Raw genomic sequence first — 19,831 nt, forward strand, 5'->3', positions numbered from 1 at the left:
CTTCGTGATCATTGTATCTCCCTGTCAGATGAATACGGGCTCTGTCATGTTTTCAAAGGTTGTGCCATGTCCCCTTCCCCCTGTTTCAATACCTAGCATGTAGTAAGTACTAAATACTTATGTATTGTATTATATATATATATAGATAAATATAGGTATATCAATTCAGTTCAGTCGCTTAGTCGTGTATGACTCTCTGTGACCCCATGGACTGCAGCACGCCAGGCCTCCCTGTCCATCACCAACTCGTGGAGCTTGCTCAAACTCATGTCCATCCAGTCAGTGATGCCATCCAACCATCTCATCCTCTGTTGTCCCTTTCTCCTCCCACCTTCAACCTTTCCCAGAATCAGGGTCTTTTCCAGTGAGTCAGTTCTTCGCATCAGGTGGCCAAAGTATTGGAGTTTCAGCTTCAGCTTTAGTCCTTCCAATGAATATTCAGGACTGATTTGCTTTAGGATGGACTGGTTGGATCTCCTTGCCATCCAAGAGATTCTCAAGAGTCTTCTTCAACACCACAGTTCAGGTATGTATTAATGATTTACATGTATTATTGTTGATTTCAGAGGTGAGAAGCACTCCTTACAGCAATGAAATGAAGCCACCACTTTTCATTTCTACAGGATGTAATGCAGTAGTTCTTGAGGTGTGATCCCCATACCAACAGAATCAGCATTATCTTTTTTAAAATGCAAATTCTCAGGTAGGTCCGACTTCAGACCTGAATTGGATACTCTAGGTGTAGAGTCCAGCAATCTGTATTTTAGCAAGACTTTGAGGTGATTCTGATGCATGTAAAGTTTGAGAACCACAGATGTAATAGGAGGAGGATTGGTCAATGAGTGAGAAGACCTGAATTCAAATTATATCCTTAGAGTGACATCAGCAAAAATGGAGATGCAAGCACCTCCAAAAATTATTTTCTCCATAAAAGCAATGAGAAAACTGGCAAAATTGTCAGAGTCAACTTTTTCAGAACTCTGGAAATCAATCAAGGGCTTGCAGCAACCCAGAAAGCATTTATTCAAGAAAACAGCTTACTCTAATCCAATCTCCTCAACTCCAGCTCCACTGTTGCACCGAAAAATACTAGCTGACAATCAGTGGTGAAAAGGAGCATCGTGGCAGATACCAGACAAGGTACAATGAGGCTGGAACTCCTTCAGAGCCTATTTCCAAGAGAAGGGTCATCATCTGACCTGTCTGCTGGTTCCCCAGAAAATCTCACTTACAAACCTGGGAAAGCTTTTTCCCCAGAAGCGTTTGTCAAAACACAAGCAAACAAACAAATACTGAGAGGGAATTGATTAATTCTGCCACACCTTAGACAGTGGAAACAGTTTGGAGCAGCAAAATTGGTTAAACAGAAAGCTTAAAAGGAAAAGCTGGAGAATGTCTGTAGGAGCTTTGTAAGCTCCAACACATTCATAAGAATCCAGAAACCAGCACACATGCCGAGGACTGTGATAAGCGTGCATAAACTTGGCAAAGACTTGAGAACGCCCTAAACATTCATTCTTGAGAGTCCTTGGGACTGCAAGGAGATCAAACCAGCCCATCCTAAAGGAAATCAACCCTGAATACTCATTGGAAGGACTGATGCTGAAGCCAAAGCTCCAATACTTTGGCCACCTGATGCGAAGAGCTGACTCCTTGGAAAAGACCCTGATGCTGGGAAAGACTGAAGGCGGGAGGAGAAGGGGACGACGGAGAATGAGATGGTTGGATGGCATCACCGACTCAATGGACAAGAGTTTGTGCAAGCTCCAGGAGATGGTGAAGGACAGGGAAGCCTGGCGTGCTGCAGTCCACGGGGTGGCAAAGAGTCGGACATGACTGAGCGACTGAACAGCAACAACAGAGGCTGATCCTGAGGCTTTTGCACAAATAAGAGATGAAGACTAAGCGGAAACTGTCAACCGCGTGGCTTGGTGTTGAACCATGACCCAACACACATACACCAAATACTCAGCAAACCCTGGGAGACATACTGATTCCAGGCATCTAAGGAAATCTCTGTCTAATCATTAGATAAGCACTAAGCTAACCAGACAGAATTTCAATGGCCACACACCACTGTTGATAAAAAAATCTCATTTATTTTTTATTGATAAAAAAAGCTCTGAGAACTATTCTGCCCATCTGAATTCAAGGCACAGTAATGTAAGTTTTTTGAGGCAGAGGGAGATGCCTTAAATGACATATTATTGACCGTTTACATCATCTATATCCAAGCATCATCATGGTCCCTTACAAGTCTAGAAGCAATGTTACCTTTTAAGGAGCGGTCTTACTGATGCCAGGAAAATGTTGCTCTTGATGGTTGAGCAGGTATTTCTGCTGATGGGGGAGGTTTGGTCAATGTGCAATGTGCAGTAGAGGGGAGAGAGGAAACCAAACGGTAAAGAAAAAATTTTTTATATTTAAATGTTTCTTGTCTTGTCATAAAATATGAATTTTATTTCACAATTTCCCCCTTTTGATCATTAATCATTTGATAGAAAGCAGTAGGTGAGCAAATATTTTCTAAGGTAGTTGCTCTCCTGCCCTGGGTCTCTCATATCCCTTGATACCAAGTCCTAATAGGTTGGTTCTCTGTTTTTGTGGGGTTATACTAGCAGAATGTTTGGCGAGGACTGACAGTCAATTCTAGGTTGTCCAATAAGACTTAAACCAATTTTTCTCACATGTGCATTGTGTATGCCTATTATTTTATAGAGAACTATTGGCATAATCTATATTTTCAATTGACTGAAAATATAAATGTAAATATACTATCTTAGTATAAGTAAGTGACACATAGCATAAAAGAAACTATTACGTTATAAGTTCCACAAAGTGTAACTAAAATTGCCTGTAGTATCAACAACACCATTAGCAAAAACTTAAGCCAAGATCCTCCTAAACCAAAGCATTTTCCTAGTGCTTCCTCTAAACTGGGAAGAGAATTGTTCAGAGCAGAAATGTGACACTTCACACGGGTTATAAGATCAGTTACATCTGAAGACTCATTAGGTATAAAGACACAGCAGTCAGTACATCTTACAGCACAAATTCCCCATTCAGTTGAGTTCAGTCACTCAGTTATGTCTGACTCTTTGCGACCCCATGGATGGCAGCATGCCAAATTCCCCCTTGGGAAGCAGCTCAAATATTGAGGGCCGTGAAATTCTGTGAGACTGCTTTTCTCATCATGGAGACTTCCAAACTGAGAACCTAATGGGTTGATCACTATCATTCAAAGCTTGCTGAGTGAATTTTGTTAAAGCCTCTACATGAATAATATCTTCTGTTCCAAGTGAAGGAACAAATACTGCGATCAAATGATCATACTTTTGGAAAACTGATTGAGCTCAGTGTGCCTGTATTAAACTCAGATTGGCAGATTGGCTGGGGCTGTTTCCAAGGTTACCTGTAGGTGACCTTGAGCCCAAGGGAAACCAATTATATATCTTCTGGGGAGAGTCAATGTCATAAACTTGTTGCAAAAATCCACTGGGGCCTGTTAGGAGCTACCCAAAATATAACACCTAATGAAAAGGAGTATTTATGGCCAGGTTGAGAATAGGTGTTATTAATTAGCTGGATCAGAAAGTCTCAGTTAAACTGGTGGATAACATAGCTTATGTAGTGCTAGAGTTTCTTTTCTTTAAAATAAAACTTTCCAAGAGCCATCCAGTTAGGGCCCGGAGAGGAAAAATCCACCCAGGCAATCAAGGAGTGATGAACATAGGTATTGGGCCATAAACAGGAATTCGATTTCTTTTTGAAACTTGCCTAAGATTGAGCACAAAGACAAAATACATTTGGTTCATAAGCACAAGTGTGAACAACTGTCCAAGGTGTCAGCATACAGGCCTAGTCCCACATCTTGAGTTATCTGTCTGTTTCAGATGTCACATCTGCTCATCCTGGTGTGGTTGCGCCTGTCTGAGTTGTAATCAGGTGTCAAAAACAGGAGTTGCAGTTCATCCAGGAGAGGCCTGGCATGGTTTCCAAGGTGGCTATAAAGAGTCTTTTACCTGATATCTTTTCCAGGATGCATCATCTCCCAGTTGCAGGTCATGGTGAATCAGATATTCATCCAAAGTTAGATTACTTTGATAAACTTCAGAAACAAACTTAGAGTGTCCGTTTAAAAACTAAACTTCACGAGCAGCTGTCTAGAAAATGAGTCTTAGCCAGTAAATACAGACCTCCATGGATAAAACTAGAATTTAATATCACTAAAACATCTTTTTTCTCTTTAAAATTACCATTACTTCTACCAAATATGGCCAAATTAAGACTAATCTGTTTGTGAAATAAGTCTGTGGTTAATTGATCACGTAGGCTTTTTAATTGCTTGTGTTGGAGCTTTTCATAAGCAATCAGATTGAACTTAAATAAATAAAAAAAAAAGCCTTTCAGAGCCAGGAAAGTCACAACAGGGATGTGTTACAGGTTCTACCTGTGATATCTATAAGTTTGAATGATAGATTTGAGTGAATTCTTCTCATCGGAGGTCCTCAAATACCTTGCTGTTCTGGTACCTGTTAGAAGTCGACCTTCCTTATATCTGAGAAAGGGCTTCCCAGGTGGCGCTACTGATAAAGAACCTGCCTGCCAATGCAGGGGACATGAGAGATACGGGTTCGATCACTAGGTCAGGAAGATACCTGGAGAAGGGCATGGCAACCCTCTCCAGCACTCTTGCCTGGAGAATCCCAGACAGAGGAGCCTGGCGGGCTGCAGTCCAAGGGTCCCAAAGAGCTGGACATGGCTAAAGAGACTTAGCACACACACACATATCTGAGAAAGCTTCTGGGAGCCTAAGAGTTTCCAAATTCTGGAGAGATCAGGTAGAGAGAAAAGATAGTTTCAATTCTACTTGTAGAGGTGTAATTTAAAGCCTTCCTTATATCTGGAAAACACAGGTTAAAAAACAGTAACATTTCAGACAAAACCAAAAAATTATAACCATACTTATAGGTTCATTCAATCCTGTTTAACTAATCCCTGATCTTAATCTTCTGTTAATAGTTTTATGAAGCCATCAGATTTTCCATCAGAATTCTTTAATTTCTTACCTAGTTCAGTGGTATGATCTGAGAGTTATCAGAAGCCTGCAATTGTCACAAAGTCCTTTCCATGAATCTACTTGAAGATAAAGAATTCTGCAAAAGCATCAGAGTATAACATTAAATGGCTAAAGACTTTTGAAAAATCAAGCTTAAAGATCTAATTACAGTGCAATTGAAACCTGGGTACTGCTATGACTATAGCGTGTGCACGCTCAGTCACTTGTGCCCCACTCTTTGTGACCCTGTGGACTGTAGTCCGCCAGGCTCCTCTGTCCATGGGGATTCTCCATGCAAGAGTACTGGAGTGGGTTGCCATGGCCTCCTTCAGTAGATCTTCTGGACCCAGGGATTGAACCTGTGTCTCTTACGTCTCCTACATTGGCAGGTGGGTTACACTTTAAGATAATTACTAGAAATAAGACTAACAACATTCTACCAGCATAACAGAATTTTAGGAGTTCTATATAATTTCTATATTAATAATATTTTTATTTAAAGGATTATACTTTCTCCAAATAGGAAGGCTAAAAAGTTTGAAATTTTTACCAAAATTTAATACAATACTTGGTTCTTCACAACAGTCACAAGCTTTTTAGCTCTGGACACTCAAGTTACACAACAACCTTGTTGCATTGATTCAACCAGAACCTTCATACTTTCTCAGTGAAGAACAGGGTCAACTTTTTTCAAGAGGCCTTGCATTCCAACTCCACAGTTAAGAAACTTCTGTTACAGGACAGAATGAACCAAGCTGAGATCAGGCTGCAATCAACCTGCTTTCTGCCCTGCTGCTCACAGGGCTCTGGTTCAATTCTCTCCCAATCCTGGGTCTACCATGGTCCGTTCAAAGTCTGCTTTTGCCAACAGTGACGTCCAGGATATTCTACTCAACAAGATTATGATTTAGAATCGAAGAAGCGACAATGAATTTCTCAGAATGAAAGGAGTTCATCAATACTAAACCTACCCTAAAAGATATAGTTTTCTCTAAGTGGAAAAAAAATGGCTACAACAAGAAGTAAGAATCTACAGGAAATGAAAAATCCCACTAGTAAAGTAAATGTATACCGAAGGCTACGAATCAACCACTTAAATAAATTAGTACAAAGATTAAAAGACAAAAAAGTAAGATCAACAATAACTACAATAAACAGAGAAGGGATAAACATGAAGATGCAAAGTATGACATCAAAAAACACACGATGTAGGGGAGAGGAGTAAAAAATATAGATATAATAGATGTTTTCAATTCTTTTTGACCCTAAACGACTACCAGTTTAAAACAAGCAGATTTTGTTCTAGGTCAACATATTTGAATCCTTTGGTAACCACAAATCAACAACTTATAATAGATACACAAAAACCATAGAAAAAGGGCCAAGCACGCCGCTAAAGAAAAACATGAAACCACAACGAAAGAAGCTAAAAGAAATGAACAGGGAACTATAAACATAACCAGGAAACAGTAAAAAACGGCATATTTACCTGTCAATAATCACTTATTTTTTGGGGGATTTATTTGGCTGTGTCACATCTTCGTCACAGTCTGCGGGCTGTCTGTCTGCGGCGTGGCGAGGACCGGGTGCTCTTGTGGTGGGTGGGAGCCTAGCTCCCCAACCAGCCATCAAACCCATTTCCCCTGCATTGGGAGGTGGATTCTTTTTTGTTTTTCAATTCAAATTTAATTTTATTTATTTATTTTAAAAATGAAACAAAGATGAATATTTTTAATGATAAAAGCTACAGTTCACAAAGAAGATAGACAGAAGGAACCGTTAGACACCTTAGAAAAAGGAACTGAAGATACAGAAAGCGAAAAGCAGAAGAAATATAAGGGAAAGGAAAAATATATTATTATAGGAAGACATATTAACATTTCTCTGAGAATACTTTATCAAGCGCAGAAAAAACAAGAATAGGAGCATCTTGAATGATGTCATTAATAATTTAAATATAACAGATTTATATTTAATTAACTTATATTAATCATATCCTATAAAAATATATTTAAAATTTTGTAGCTTACATATTATTATCCATAGGACATTTAGAAAAACTGGCAAAAGGACAGACATTACTAAATTTCAAAAAGTTATTTTTTGTGTGTGTGATTCAGCCATACATAAACATATATGATACTTTCAAAATTATTTTTCATTATAAGTTATTACAAGATATTGACTATACTTCCCTGTGCTACATAGTAAATCACTGTTGCTTGTTATATATCTACTTTTTATAATTAAAAATCTAGCATTCTATTCATACTAAGTCAAACAAGTGGAATCAAAATGTCGTAACTTTTTTGGTTAGGCAAAAATCCATAAGTTTTCTAAAATATATATATTATACATATTATTTATATATATATGTATACAAAAGTTTTTCTACTATGCTTGATAAAGGCTTGAGAAAAAAATAAAAAAAAGAGATGGAGAAATTGGAAAACATAAACTAAATGAAACAGGAGCACTGAATATGAAATAGAAAAAGTGAAACAAACCAGATAAAATGAAAAGATCCTCATATAGTCCAGCTGTTTCTAAACATGGCTGCTCATTAGAAACATATCTGGAGCTCTAACAACAAAAAAAAAGCACTGGGCATTTGTATTTTTAAAAAATTCCAAAATAATTCTGGTATGCATATGGATTTTAAAAACTGATTACAGGTTTTTCAATTAAACAGTAGTTTTGGTGATATAGAGTTCTATAATTTTTCTGTTGACCAAACATGATAAAATGGTGCTAAGTAATAGTTACATAATTACAATAGTAAAAGATGTTTATCAGTTTTCACAATCAATAACCAGACCAAAAAATAGATAATTACACTTGCAGTCCACAATGGGAAGATGATTAACTTAACAGCATAAAATGGTTACATACAATGTGGGGGTCCAGCAGAATTTGTGGAAAGAGGAAGTGCGCACACGTACGTGTTTTCTTCCGTTCAGTCTCTGTCTTTTCGTGGCGCATTTAATACCTTTCCATTTAAGGTAATTATCGATATGTATGAGTCTCTTAACTGTTTTCTTAATTGCTTGGGCTTATTTTCTGTACATCTTTTCCTTCTCTAGTGTTTCCTGCCTAGAGAAGTTTCTTTAGCATTTGTTGTAAGGCTGGTTTGGTGGTGCTGAATTCTCTTAACATTTGCTTTTCTGGAAAGCTTTTCATTTCTCCAATAAATCTGAAGGAGAGTCTTGATGAGTAGAGTATTCTTGGTTGTAGGTTCTTCCTTTTAGTCAGTTCAGTCGCTCAGTCGTGTCCGACTCTTTGTGACCCCATGAACTGCAACAAGCCAGGCCTCCCTGTCCATCACTAGCTCCCGGAGTTTACTCAAACTCATGTCCACTGAGTCGGTGATGCCATCCAACCATCTCATCCTCTGTCGTCCCCTTCTCCTCCAGCCTTCAATCTTTCCCAGCATCAGGGTCTTTTCAAATGAGTCAATCCTTCACATCAGGTGGTCAAAGTATTGGAGTTTCAGCTTCAGCATCAGTCCTTCCAATGAACACCCAGGACTGATCTCCTTTAGGATGGACTGGTTGGATCTCCTTGCAGTCCAAGGGACTCTCATTGTTGTCTTCTCCAACAATGCAAAAGCATCAGGAAAGCTCTCAGCTTTCTTTATAGTTCACCTCTCGCCTACATACTCGACTACTGGAAAAACCACAGCCGTGACTAGATGGACCTTTGTTGGCAAAGTGATGTCTCTTCTTTTTAATATGCTGTCTAGGTTGGTCATAACTTTTCTTCCAAGGAGGAAATGTCTTTTAATTTCATGGCTGCAGTCACCATCTGCAGTGATTTTGGAGCCCAGAAAAATTAAGTCAGCCACTGTTTCCCCATCTATTTGCCATGAAGTGATGGGACCAGATGCCATGATCTTAGTTTTCTGAATGTTGAGCTTTAAGCAAACTTTTTCACTCTCCTTTCACTTTCATCAAGAGGCTCTTTAGTTCTTCTTCACTTTCTGCCATAAGGGTGGTGTCATCTGCATATCTGAGGTTATTGATCTTTCTCCCGGCAATCTTGATTCCAGCTTGTGCTTCTTCCAGCCCAGCATTTCTCATGATGTACTCTGCATATAAGTTAAATAAGTAGGGTGACAATATACAGCCTTGACGTACTCCTTTTCCTATTTGGAACCAGTCTGTTGTTCCATGTCCAGTTCTAACTGTTGCTTTCTGACCTGCATACAGATTTCTCAGGAGGCAGGTCAGGTGGTCTGGTAGTCCCATCTCTTGAAGAATTTTCCGCAGTTTGTTGTGATCCACACAGTCAAAGGCTTTGGCATAGTCAATAAAGCAGAAATACATGTTTTTCTGGAATTCTCTTACTTTTTCAATGATGCAACAGCTGTTGGCAACTTGATCTCTGGTCCCTCTGCCTTTTCTAAATACAGCATGAATATCTGGAAGTTCACAGTTCATGTATTGTTGAAGCCTGGCTTGGAGAATTTTGAGCATTACTTTACTAGCGTGTGAGATGAGTGCAGTTGTGCAGTAGTTTGAGCATTCTTTGGCATTGCCTTTCTTTGGGATTGGAATGAAAACTGACCTTTTCCAGTCCTGTGGCCACTGCTGAGTTTTCCAGATTTGCTGGCATATCGAGTGCAGCACTTTCACAGCATCATCTTTTAGGATTTGAAATAGCTCAACTGGAATTCCATCACCTCCCCTAGCTTTGTTTGTAGTGATGCTTTCTAAGGCCCACTTGACTTCACATTCCAGGATGTCTGACTCTAGGTGAGTGATCACACCATCGTGATTATCTGGGTCGTGAAGATCTTTTTTGTACAGTTCTTCTGTGTATTCTTGCCACCTCTTCTTAATATCTTCTGCTTCTGTTAGGTCCATACCATTTCTGTCCTTTATTGAGCCCATCTTTGCATGAAATGTTCCCTTGGTATCTCTCATTTTCTTGAAGAGATCTCTAGTTTTTCCCATTCTATTGTTTTCCTTTATTTCTCTGCAATGGTCACTGAAGAAGGCTTTCTTATCTCTCCTTGCTATTCTTTGGAACTCTGCATTCAAATGGGTATATCTTCCTTACATCACTATATTGTGCCATTCCCTTCTGGCTTGTAGAGTTTCTGTTGAGAAATCAGCTGGTATCCTGATGGGAGTTCACTTGTATGTTATTTGTCCTTTTCCCCTTGTTACTTTTAATATTTTATCTGTGTCTTTAATTTTTGTCAGTTTTATTACTCTGTGTTTTGATGTGTTCCTCCTTGGGTTTATCCTGCCTGGGACTCTCTGTGCTTCTTGGATTTGGTTGATTATTTCCTTTCCCATGTTAGGGAATTTTTCAGCTATTATCTCTTCAAATATTTTCTCAGGGCCTTTCTCTCTCTCTTCTTCTTCTGCTACCCCTATAATGAGAATGCTGGTGTGTAATGTTGTCCTAGAGGTCTCTTAGGCTGTCCTCATTTATTTTCATTCTTTTTTCTTATTCTTTTTTGTGGCATTGATTTCCACCATTCTGTCCAACAGGTCATTTTTCCATGCTTCTGCCTCAGTTTCTTTGCTATGGATTCCTTATAGTGTATTATTCATCTCTATTTATTTGTTCTTTAGTTATCATAGGTCTTGGTAAACATTTCTTGCATCTTCTCAATCTGTGCCTACATTCTTTTTCCAAGATCCTGAATCACACTCACTATCATTACTTTGAATTCTTTTTCTGGATGGTTGCCTAGCTTCACTTCATTTAGTTGTTTTTCTGGAGTTTTATCTTGTTCCTTCATCTGGGATGTCACTATCTGCTTTTTCATGGTGATGAAATGTAATGTGGTTTTGTTTCAGTCACTGTGGGATTGCGGTTCTTCTTGCTTCTTCTGTCTGCCATCTGATGGAGGCTAAGAGGCTTGTGTAAGCTTCCTGGTAGGAGGGGCTGATGGTGGTGGGAAAAATTGGTTCTTACTCTGTTGGGCAGGTCTTTGCTCAGAAAAGCTTTAATCCAATTATCTGCTGATGGGTGGGGTTGACATGGGTGGTAGGTTTTGGCCTCAGGCAAACCAGCCTTTGGCTCTACAGGCCCTAAGGTCGGTTACTTCAAAGGGGACCTTCCCAGACAGCTGCTGCTAGTCCCCCTGTTCCTGTGGTGAGCCCCTTGTTACCCACACCTCCACAGGAGACCCTCCAACACTAGCAGGTAGGTTTGGTTCAGTTTCCTGTGGAGTCATTGCTCCTTTCCTCTGGGTCTGGGTGCATGCAAGGCTTTGTTCGTACCACCCAAGACTGGAGTTTCTGTTTCCCCCAGTCCTGTGGAAGTCTTGTGAACAAATCCCACTGGCCTTCATGGTCAGATTCCCTGGGGATTTCCAGTCCCTTTGTTGGGTCCCCAGGCTGGGAAGCCTGACATGAGGTTCCAAACCTTCACAATAGTTCAGTTTAGTCCAGTTCAGTTCAGTCGCTCAGTCGTGTCTGACTCTTTGCAACCCCATGGACTGCAGCACACCAGCCTTCCTTGTCCATCACCAACTCCTGGAGTTTACTCAAACTCATGTCCAGTGAGTTGGTGATGCCATTCAACCATCTCATCCTCTGTTGTCCCCTTCTCCTCCTGCCCTCAATCCTTCCCAACATCAGGGTCTTTTCCAATGAGTCAGCTCTTCACATCAGGTGGCCAAAGGATTGGAGTTTCAGCTTCAACATCAGTTCTTCCAATGAATATTCAGAGTGATCTCCTTTAGGATGTACTGGTTGGATCTCTAGGTTGGCCTAGGAAAAACGCTGGGCTGGAAGAAACACAAGCTGGAATCGAGATTGCCGGGAGAAATATCAATAACCTCAGATATGCAGATGACACCACCCTTATGGCAGAAAGTGAAGAAGAACTAAAGAGCCTCTTGATGAAAGTGAAAGAGGAGAGTGAAAAAGTTGGCTTAAAGCTCAACATTCAGAAAACTAAGATCATGGCATCTGGTCCCATCACTTCATGGCAAATAGATGGGGAAACAGTGGAAACAGTGGCTGACTTTATTTTGGGGGGCTCCAAAATCACTGCAGATGGTGATTGCAGCCATGAAATTAAAAGACGCTTACTCCTTGGAAGGAAAGTTATGACCAACCTAGACAGCATATTAAAAAGAAGAGACATTACTTTACTGACAAAGGTCCGTCTAGTCAAAGCTACGGTTTTTCCAGTAGTCCTGTATGGATGTGAGAGTTGGACTATAAAGAAAGCTGAGTGCCGAAGAATTGATGCTTTTGAACTGTGGTGTTGGAGAAGACTCGTGAGAGTCCCTGGACTGCAAGGAGATCCAACCAGTCCATCCTAAAGGAGATCTTTACTGGGTGTTCATTGGAAGGACTGATGTTGAAGCTGAAACTCCAATACTTTGGCCACCTGATGTGAAGAGTTGACTCATTGGAAAAGACCCTGATGCTGGGAAGGATTGGGAGCAGGAGGAAAAGGGGACGACAGAGGATGAGATGGTTGAATGGCATCACCGACTCAATGGACATGGTTTTGGGTGGACTCTGGGAGTTGGTGATGGACAGGCAGGCCTGCCATGCTGCGGTTCATCGGGTCACAAAGAGTCAGACACGACTGAGTGACTGAACTGAACGGAACTGAACTAGGTTGGTCATAACTTTTCTTCCAAGGAGGAAATTTCATGGCTGCAGTCACCATCTGCAGTGATTCTGGAGTCCAGAAAAGCAAAGTCTCTCACTGTTTCCACTGTTTCCCCATCTATTTGCATGACGTGATGGGACCAGATGCCATGATCTTAGTTTTCTGAATGTTGAGCTTTAGGCCTACTTTTCCACTCTCTTCTTTCACTTTCATCAAGAGGCTCCTTAGTTCCTCTTCACTTTCTGCCATAAGGGTGGTGTCATCTGCATATCTGAGGTTATTGATATTTCTCCCGGCAATCTTGATTCCAGCTTGTGCTTCCTCCAGCCCAGTGTTTCTCATGATGTACTCTGCATATAAGTTCAATAAGCAGGGTGACAGTATACAGTGTTGACATACTCCTTTTCCTATTTGGAGACAGTCTGTTGTTCCATGTCCAGTTCTGACTGTTGCTTTCTGACCTGCACACAGATTCCTCAAGAGTCAGGTCAGGTGGTCTGGTATTCCCATCTCTTTCAGAATTTTCAACAGTTTGTTGTGATCCACACAGTCAAAGTCTTTGGCATAGTCAATAAAGCAGAAATAGATGTTTTCCTGGAACTCTCTTGCTTTTTCAATAATCCGGTGGATGTTGGCAATTTGATCTCTGGTTCCTCTGCCTTTTGTAAAAGCAGCTTGAACATCTGGAAGTTCACAGTTCACACACTGTTGAAACCTGGCTTGGAGAATTTTGAGCATTACTTTACTAGCGTGTGAGATGAGTGCTTTTGTGCAGTAGTTTGAGCATTCTTTGTCACTGCCTTTCTTTGGGATTGGAATGAAAATTGACCTTTTCCAATCCTGTGGCCACTGCCGAGGTTTCCAGATTTGCTGGCATATTGAGTGTAGCACTTTCACAGCATCATCTTTTAGGATTTGAAATAGGTCAACTGGAATTCCATCTCCTCCACTAGGTTTGTTCATAGTGATGCTTCCTAAGGCCCACTTGACTTCACATTCCAGGACGTCTGGCTCTAGGTGAATGATCATACCATTGAGATTATCTGAGTTGTGAACATGTTTTTTATATGATTCTTACAGCTGACATCATAATGGTGAAAACTGAAAGCTCTTTTTCCCTTAAAATTAGAAGCAAGTCAAGAATTACCTCTCTTGTCATATCTATTTAACATAGTATAGTAAGTTCACTATATACAAATGAATTTCATTCTGAGTGTGTATTTGTAAGTACAATTTGTTCATAAGTTAAACAAAATCAGCCTAGGTACCCAGTATCACAATTGGCTATATAGTACTATAATGTAATAGGTTTATAATACTTTTCATGCAAATAATTGATACATGAAAAACAAACACAAAAAAAGGTCTTTAATCTTATAGTATAGTACTTTGAAAAGTACAGTAGTACAGTACAACAGCTGACATATAGGGTCTGGCATCAAGGGAACAGGAGAGAAAAGTTAGTGATTGCAAGAGGGAGAGGAGGTGGGAGATGGTAGAGCTGAAGTGTTGTCAGCAATGGGAGATGAAGGGCAAGCTGCAATTGCACTCATGACTGACGTTGATGGCACGGGTTCTTGTTCCTTGCTGGATTCAACTCTATCTACCCTCTTGAAAAAATGACGTGATGTCTGGTCTCTTTTCCTCATCATAGATGACATGGTAGATCTGGACTGCATTCTGAATGGCTGCTGCAGGCTTTGTGTACCATTCTGTGTTTGGATCCTGTGCCTCAACAGCAAAGAGGGCCTCCTCAAATAAAGAAACTCTCCTCGCCATTTCTTGTGTCGTGAATCTCTCCACTGACTTTCTTTTCCCTTTTGTCTCTCTTCATCCTTTCTTTGGGACTCCAATTCCAGAAGGTCTTCATTAGTAAACTCCTTGTATGGCACAGCAGGCAGTTCAATCAATTCATCCTCTTGCATATCTAGCCCCAGCTTCTCACTGAGTGTCCCTGAGTTGCTGAATAACTTTTTGGACTCCTCATCTACCTTTTCAAATCCATGAAAATTGTGAACAAACTGTGGGGAAAGTTTCTCTCAATCATGGTGACAGCTATAACCTCACACAAAGCAAATTCAATGTTTTTTTATGGCCTCGAATATGTTATAATCCTTTCAAAGTTGTTGCAGGGTTGTTTCTGATTCATCAATCACCTTTACTGCCAGACAAAAAGTGTGACATGAATGACAGCTCTTGAAAGTTGCTGTAGCTCCCTGTCCCATAGGTTGGATGAGTGACGTAGTATTTGGGGGTAGATGCACTACTTTGATGTTGGATGGAAGTCACTCATGGATGGAAGGTGGACCAGAGGGTCGTCAAGCAGCAAAAGAATATTGAATAACCTTCTCTAAGCAATATTTCTCTTCCTCTGGAATAAAGTGGTGGAAGAACCAGTCCTGGAAAATGGCCTGTGTAACCCAGGCTTTGGGGTCACTCTTCCACACAACAGGAAGGAAACCCTTGGCTATGTTTCTAAGGGCTCTTGGGTTCTCTGAATGATAAACTAAGGGAGGCTTCAGCTTCATACTACCAGAAGCATTGCCACCAAACAACAGGGCTAGCCTATCCTTTGCTGCTTTATAGCCTGGCATCAACTTTTCCTCGTTACTGATGTAACTCTGGTCTGGCATCCTCTTCCAGTACGGTCCTGTCTCATCCACATTAAAAACCTGCTTGCATAAATATGTGCCTTCATGAGTATTTTCTTGAAGTGTTTCAAGAAATTCCTGGGCAGCTACCATATCAACATTCACTGCCTCACCACTTTCCTTTATGTTGCAAACGTTGGCTCCATCCTTGAACTGATGAAGCTAGCCATGGCTAGCATTAAAATATGTGCCCTCTGATTCTTTGCTGTGATTCTTCTTCAAATCTTTATAAAGCCTTTTAGCTTTCTCTTGAATCTGCATTAACCTGAGTGGAACTTGATTCTGTGCTGATCCTGCAGCCACACACTGAGAAGTTTCTCCATCTCCTCCATCACTTTTCCATGCCTCTTTGATACTATTGTAAACATCATCAGCACAATAGACTTTACATCTTGTCCTTTTTTGTTAGAATTGTGCTGATGGTTGAATGATTCATGTTATGAATGAGTGACCTCTACATCTTCTTGCCTCACTCCACTCTAAATTACTCTCACTTTTGTTTCCATCGTTATTGCTTGGTACCTCTTAGAGTATATCTTTATCACTGCTGCTTTTACACTTGCTTCTACACATCCTGGGCTCGAAATAAAGATACTACATTACCATACTCTCTATAGTACAGTCAGAGAAGGAAGTGGCAACCCACTCCAGTACTTTTGCCTGGAAAATCCCACGGATGGAGGAGCCTGGTGGGCTGCCGTCCATGGGGTCGCTAAGAGTCAGACACGACTGAGCGACTTCACTTTCACTTTTCACTTTCATGCATTGGAGAAGGAAATGGCAACCCACTCCAGTACTCTTGCCTGGAGAATCCCAGGGACAGGGGAGCCTGGTGGGCTGCCATCTATGGGGTCTCACAGAGTTGGACATGACTGAAGCGACTTAGCAGCAGCAGCAGCAGCTATAGTACAGTAAAGTACACAAAACCACAACCACTTGTAAAAGATGCACATGCTGTGACAATGTATGCCAGATATTTGAATACTTATGTGACTGGATACACAAATACATGCTCATATCTTCGAAAGTTCACAACTTGAAGGTTCATATGTAGGGGACTTATTATACTAGAATTCATAGCCACAGCAATCAGATAAGAAAAAGAAATATGAGGCATCCAAATTTGAAAGGTAGAAATAAAAGTGTCATTCGTTGCAGACGACATGGTAATATATACTGAAAACCCTAAAGTCTCCACCCAAAAACTATGAGAACTAATAAATGAATTCAGTAAAGTTTTAGGATATAAGACTAATATAGAGAAATCTGTGACTTTCTATACACTAATAAACTATCATAAAGAGAAGTTTTTAAAAATCAGTTGCATCAAAAATAATAAAATCTAAGAATAAATTTAACCAAGGGGGCAAAAGATTTATACTTGGTAAGCTATAAAACACTGATGAAGGAAATTGAAGATTATACAAGTAAGTGGAAATATATCTTATGTTCATGCTCATGGATTAGAAAAATTAATATTGTTCAAAGGTACAACTACCCAAAGCAATCTACAGATTTAATGCAATCCCTATCAAAATATCCATGACATTTTTCACAGACTTAGGCCAAATAATCCTAAAGTTTATATTGAACCACAAAAGACTCTGAATAACCAAAGCAATCTTGAGAAAAGAGAACAACGCTGGAAATACCATACTTCCTGACTTCAGACTATACTACAAAGCTATAGTAATCAAAACACCATGGTACTGGCACCAAACAGACATACAGACAAATGAAATAGAATAGAGAGCCCAGAAATAAGCCCATGCACCTATTCTGTTAGTTTATGACAAAGGAGGTAAGTATTACAATGGAGAAAAAAGAGTTCATTTACTAAGTGGTGCTGGGCAAACTGGACAGCTACATGTAAAAGAATAAGATTGCAACATCTTCTCAAACCATGTACAAAAATAAACTCAGTACAGATTAAAGATGTAAATATAAGAGTATAAATCATAAAATCCCTAGAAGAAAACATAGGCAGAACATTCTTTGATATAAATTATAGCAATTTGTTGGATAAGTCTAAGGCAAAGGAAACAAAGACAAAATTAAACAAATGAGACCGAATTAAACTTAAGAACTTTTACACAGGAAAGGAAACCATTGGCAAAATGGAAAGCCAATCTATTATAAGGGAGAAAATATTTGCAAATGATATGACCAATAAAGCATTACTATCCAAATATATAAATAGCTTGTGTAACTCAATATCAAAAAACCCCGAGACAATCCAGTTGAAAAGTGGGCAGAAGACAAGAAAAGACATTTTTCCAAAGAAGACACACAGACGGCCAACAGGCACATGAAAATGTGCTCACCGTCACTAATCATCAGAGAAATGCAGATCAAAACCAACTGCAATAACAATTCAGGCCTGTCAGTAAGGCTAGCATCAAAAAGACTACAAATAACAAATGTTGGGGAGGATGTAACCCTAGTATACTGTGTTTGTGGAAACGTAAACTGGTGCAGTCACTGTGGTAAACAGTGCAGAGGTTTCTCAAAAAACTAAAAATACCACATGTGTGTGGGGGGGTGCTAAGTCACTTCAGTTGTGTCCGACTCTTGGCAACCGCATGGACTGTAGCCCAGCAGGCTCCTCTCTCCATGGGATTTCCCAGGCAAGAATACTGGAGTGGGTTGCCGTGCCATCCTCCAGGAGATCTTCCCAACCCAGGGATCGAACATGCATCTCTTATGTCTCCTGCGTTGGTAGATGGGTTCCTTACCCCCGGTGCCACCTGGGAAGCCCCAAAATACCATGTGCTGTGTGCATAGTCACTCAGACATGTCTGACTCTTCGCGACCCCATAGACTGCAGTCCACCAGGCTCCTCTGTCCATAGGGATTCTCCAGGCAAGAATACTAGAGTGGGTTGCCATGCCCTTCTCCAGGGGATCTTCCTGACCCAGGAACTGAACCCAGGTCTCCTGCAGGCAGATTCTTTACCATCTGAGCCGCCGGAGATTTTCTCAAAATACCATATGATTCAGCAAATCCACTGCTGGGTATATATCCAAAGAGAGTGAAAACACAAATTCCAAAAAACACATGCAACCCAATGTTCAGAGCTGCATTATTCACAATAGCCAAGATGTGGAAGCAACTTAAGTGTCCATCAACAAACGAATGGATAAAGAAGATGTGTTGTGTATACATGCCATCCCACTGAGCACTGGATGATACAGCCTGCACTAGTATTGAACTTACCCAATGTTCAGAGCTGCATTATTCACAATAGCCAAGATGTGGAAGCAACTTAAGTGTCCATCAACAAACGAATGGATAAAGAAGATGTGTTGTGTATACATGCCATCCCACTGAGCACTGGATGATACAGCCTGCACTAGTATTGAACTTTGCTCTTGGCAGCTCTGCATTGGAAAACTGATTGCCCTTGTTGCCGAAAGCATTCTTCTTTGACGAGGCTGCTTTACATTACCAGCTCCTGAGTCAAAGTCCCTGAAGGGGGCATCTGATTCCCAGAGCCCAAGTCACGTGCCACTAGAGTAGGAAAGCAGGTATCTGGCATTTTCTGCTATAATGGAAAGTTTTGCCTCCACTTAGGATTTGTATCGTAGGAAATTCCTCAAACAGCAAAGAGGTTTGCATTCTAGGTAGCCAAAAGACAGACTACATGGCCACCTCCAAGCACATAGCTGATATTCAGAACCAACATTCAGCATGACCTTTAGAAATGTGAATGCTTAAATGTGTTTAGAAAATAGATTCTTCTAATTACACTAACAGCAAAATGCAGAGATAAATAGGCTGTGAGATCTACAACACTACATCAAATGATTTCTGAATGATAAAAAATCAATGATTTAGAAGAAAGAGTTGATATGAATGGTTCAGCTTCTTAGTCAATGCAGAAATCTTTCCCCATGATCCATTTCAATACTTGTAGTATTTGAGGAGCTCATTGAAATATGGTTTCACTCCAACTCTGACATGTTAGTAGTGTAATGTTAGAAGTTTCCTCTTTATATAGGGTGAACTTACTCTCTTATAGCATCCACTCATGAATCCTAGATCTGATGATTCTAGTTATTCAGAATAGAGTGAAGTAAAAGTTTTACTTTAACTACCGGAGTCAGACCAATATTTGATTCCTGACTTTGTTTCTTTCTAGATGGGTTACTGTTCTAATTCTTGTTCTCTACAACTGAGAAATAAGGATTGTAACAGTATCTACCCTAGACAGTTATTGTGAGATATAAGGCAATAATTTAGTGCATAGGTCAGTAACCAACAGAGTGAACACTCAACAAATATTAGTGATGACGGTGACTGACTGCTCATGATGATGATGGTGATGGTAACAGCATTTCTGAAGTTAAAAATCAGCTGCCATGGAAATACAGAATGAAACTGAAGACAACATTGAACTGTTGTGAGATTCCAGTCATAAATATATTCTACCACTGGCCAATTCCATAGTCTAAAAGAAGTTACTGTATCATTTTTTTTCTGCAAAATGAAATATTTGGATTAAATTATCCTAATAAAAGAGCTTCCTTGG

General features: G+C 40.1%; 1 protein-coding gene across 2 annotated transcripts in view; it reads right to left on the reverse strand.

Annotated features, from left to right (window-relative positions):
• Positions 1-2,077: 2,077 nt before the first annotated feature.
• LOC145511709 (uncharacterized) overlaps positions 2,078-19,831 on the reverse strand; it is a 255,848-nt gene continuing 238,094 nt past the window's right edge. For both annotated transcript variants that reach the window (XR_014058090.1, XM_081505361.1), the window contains 3 exons: positions 6,549-6,702; positions 5,070-5,156; positions 2,078-4,163 (listed from right to left, as the gene is read on the reverse strand). The gene's annotated coding sequence lies outside the window, so the exon portion shown is untranslated. The remainder of the gene's footprint in view (positions 4,164-5,069; positions 5,157-6,548; positions 6,703-19,831) is intronic.

This window comes from Giraffa tippelskirchi, chromosome 6 (genome assembly GCF_054371585.1).
Source record: "Giraffa tippelskirchi isolate mGirTip1 chromosome 6, T2T-mGirTip1v1.2.pri, whole genome shotgun sequence".
NCBI lineage: Eukaryota > Metazoa > Chordata > Mammalia > Artiodactyla > Giraffidae > Giraffa > Giraffa tippelskirchi.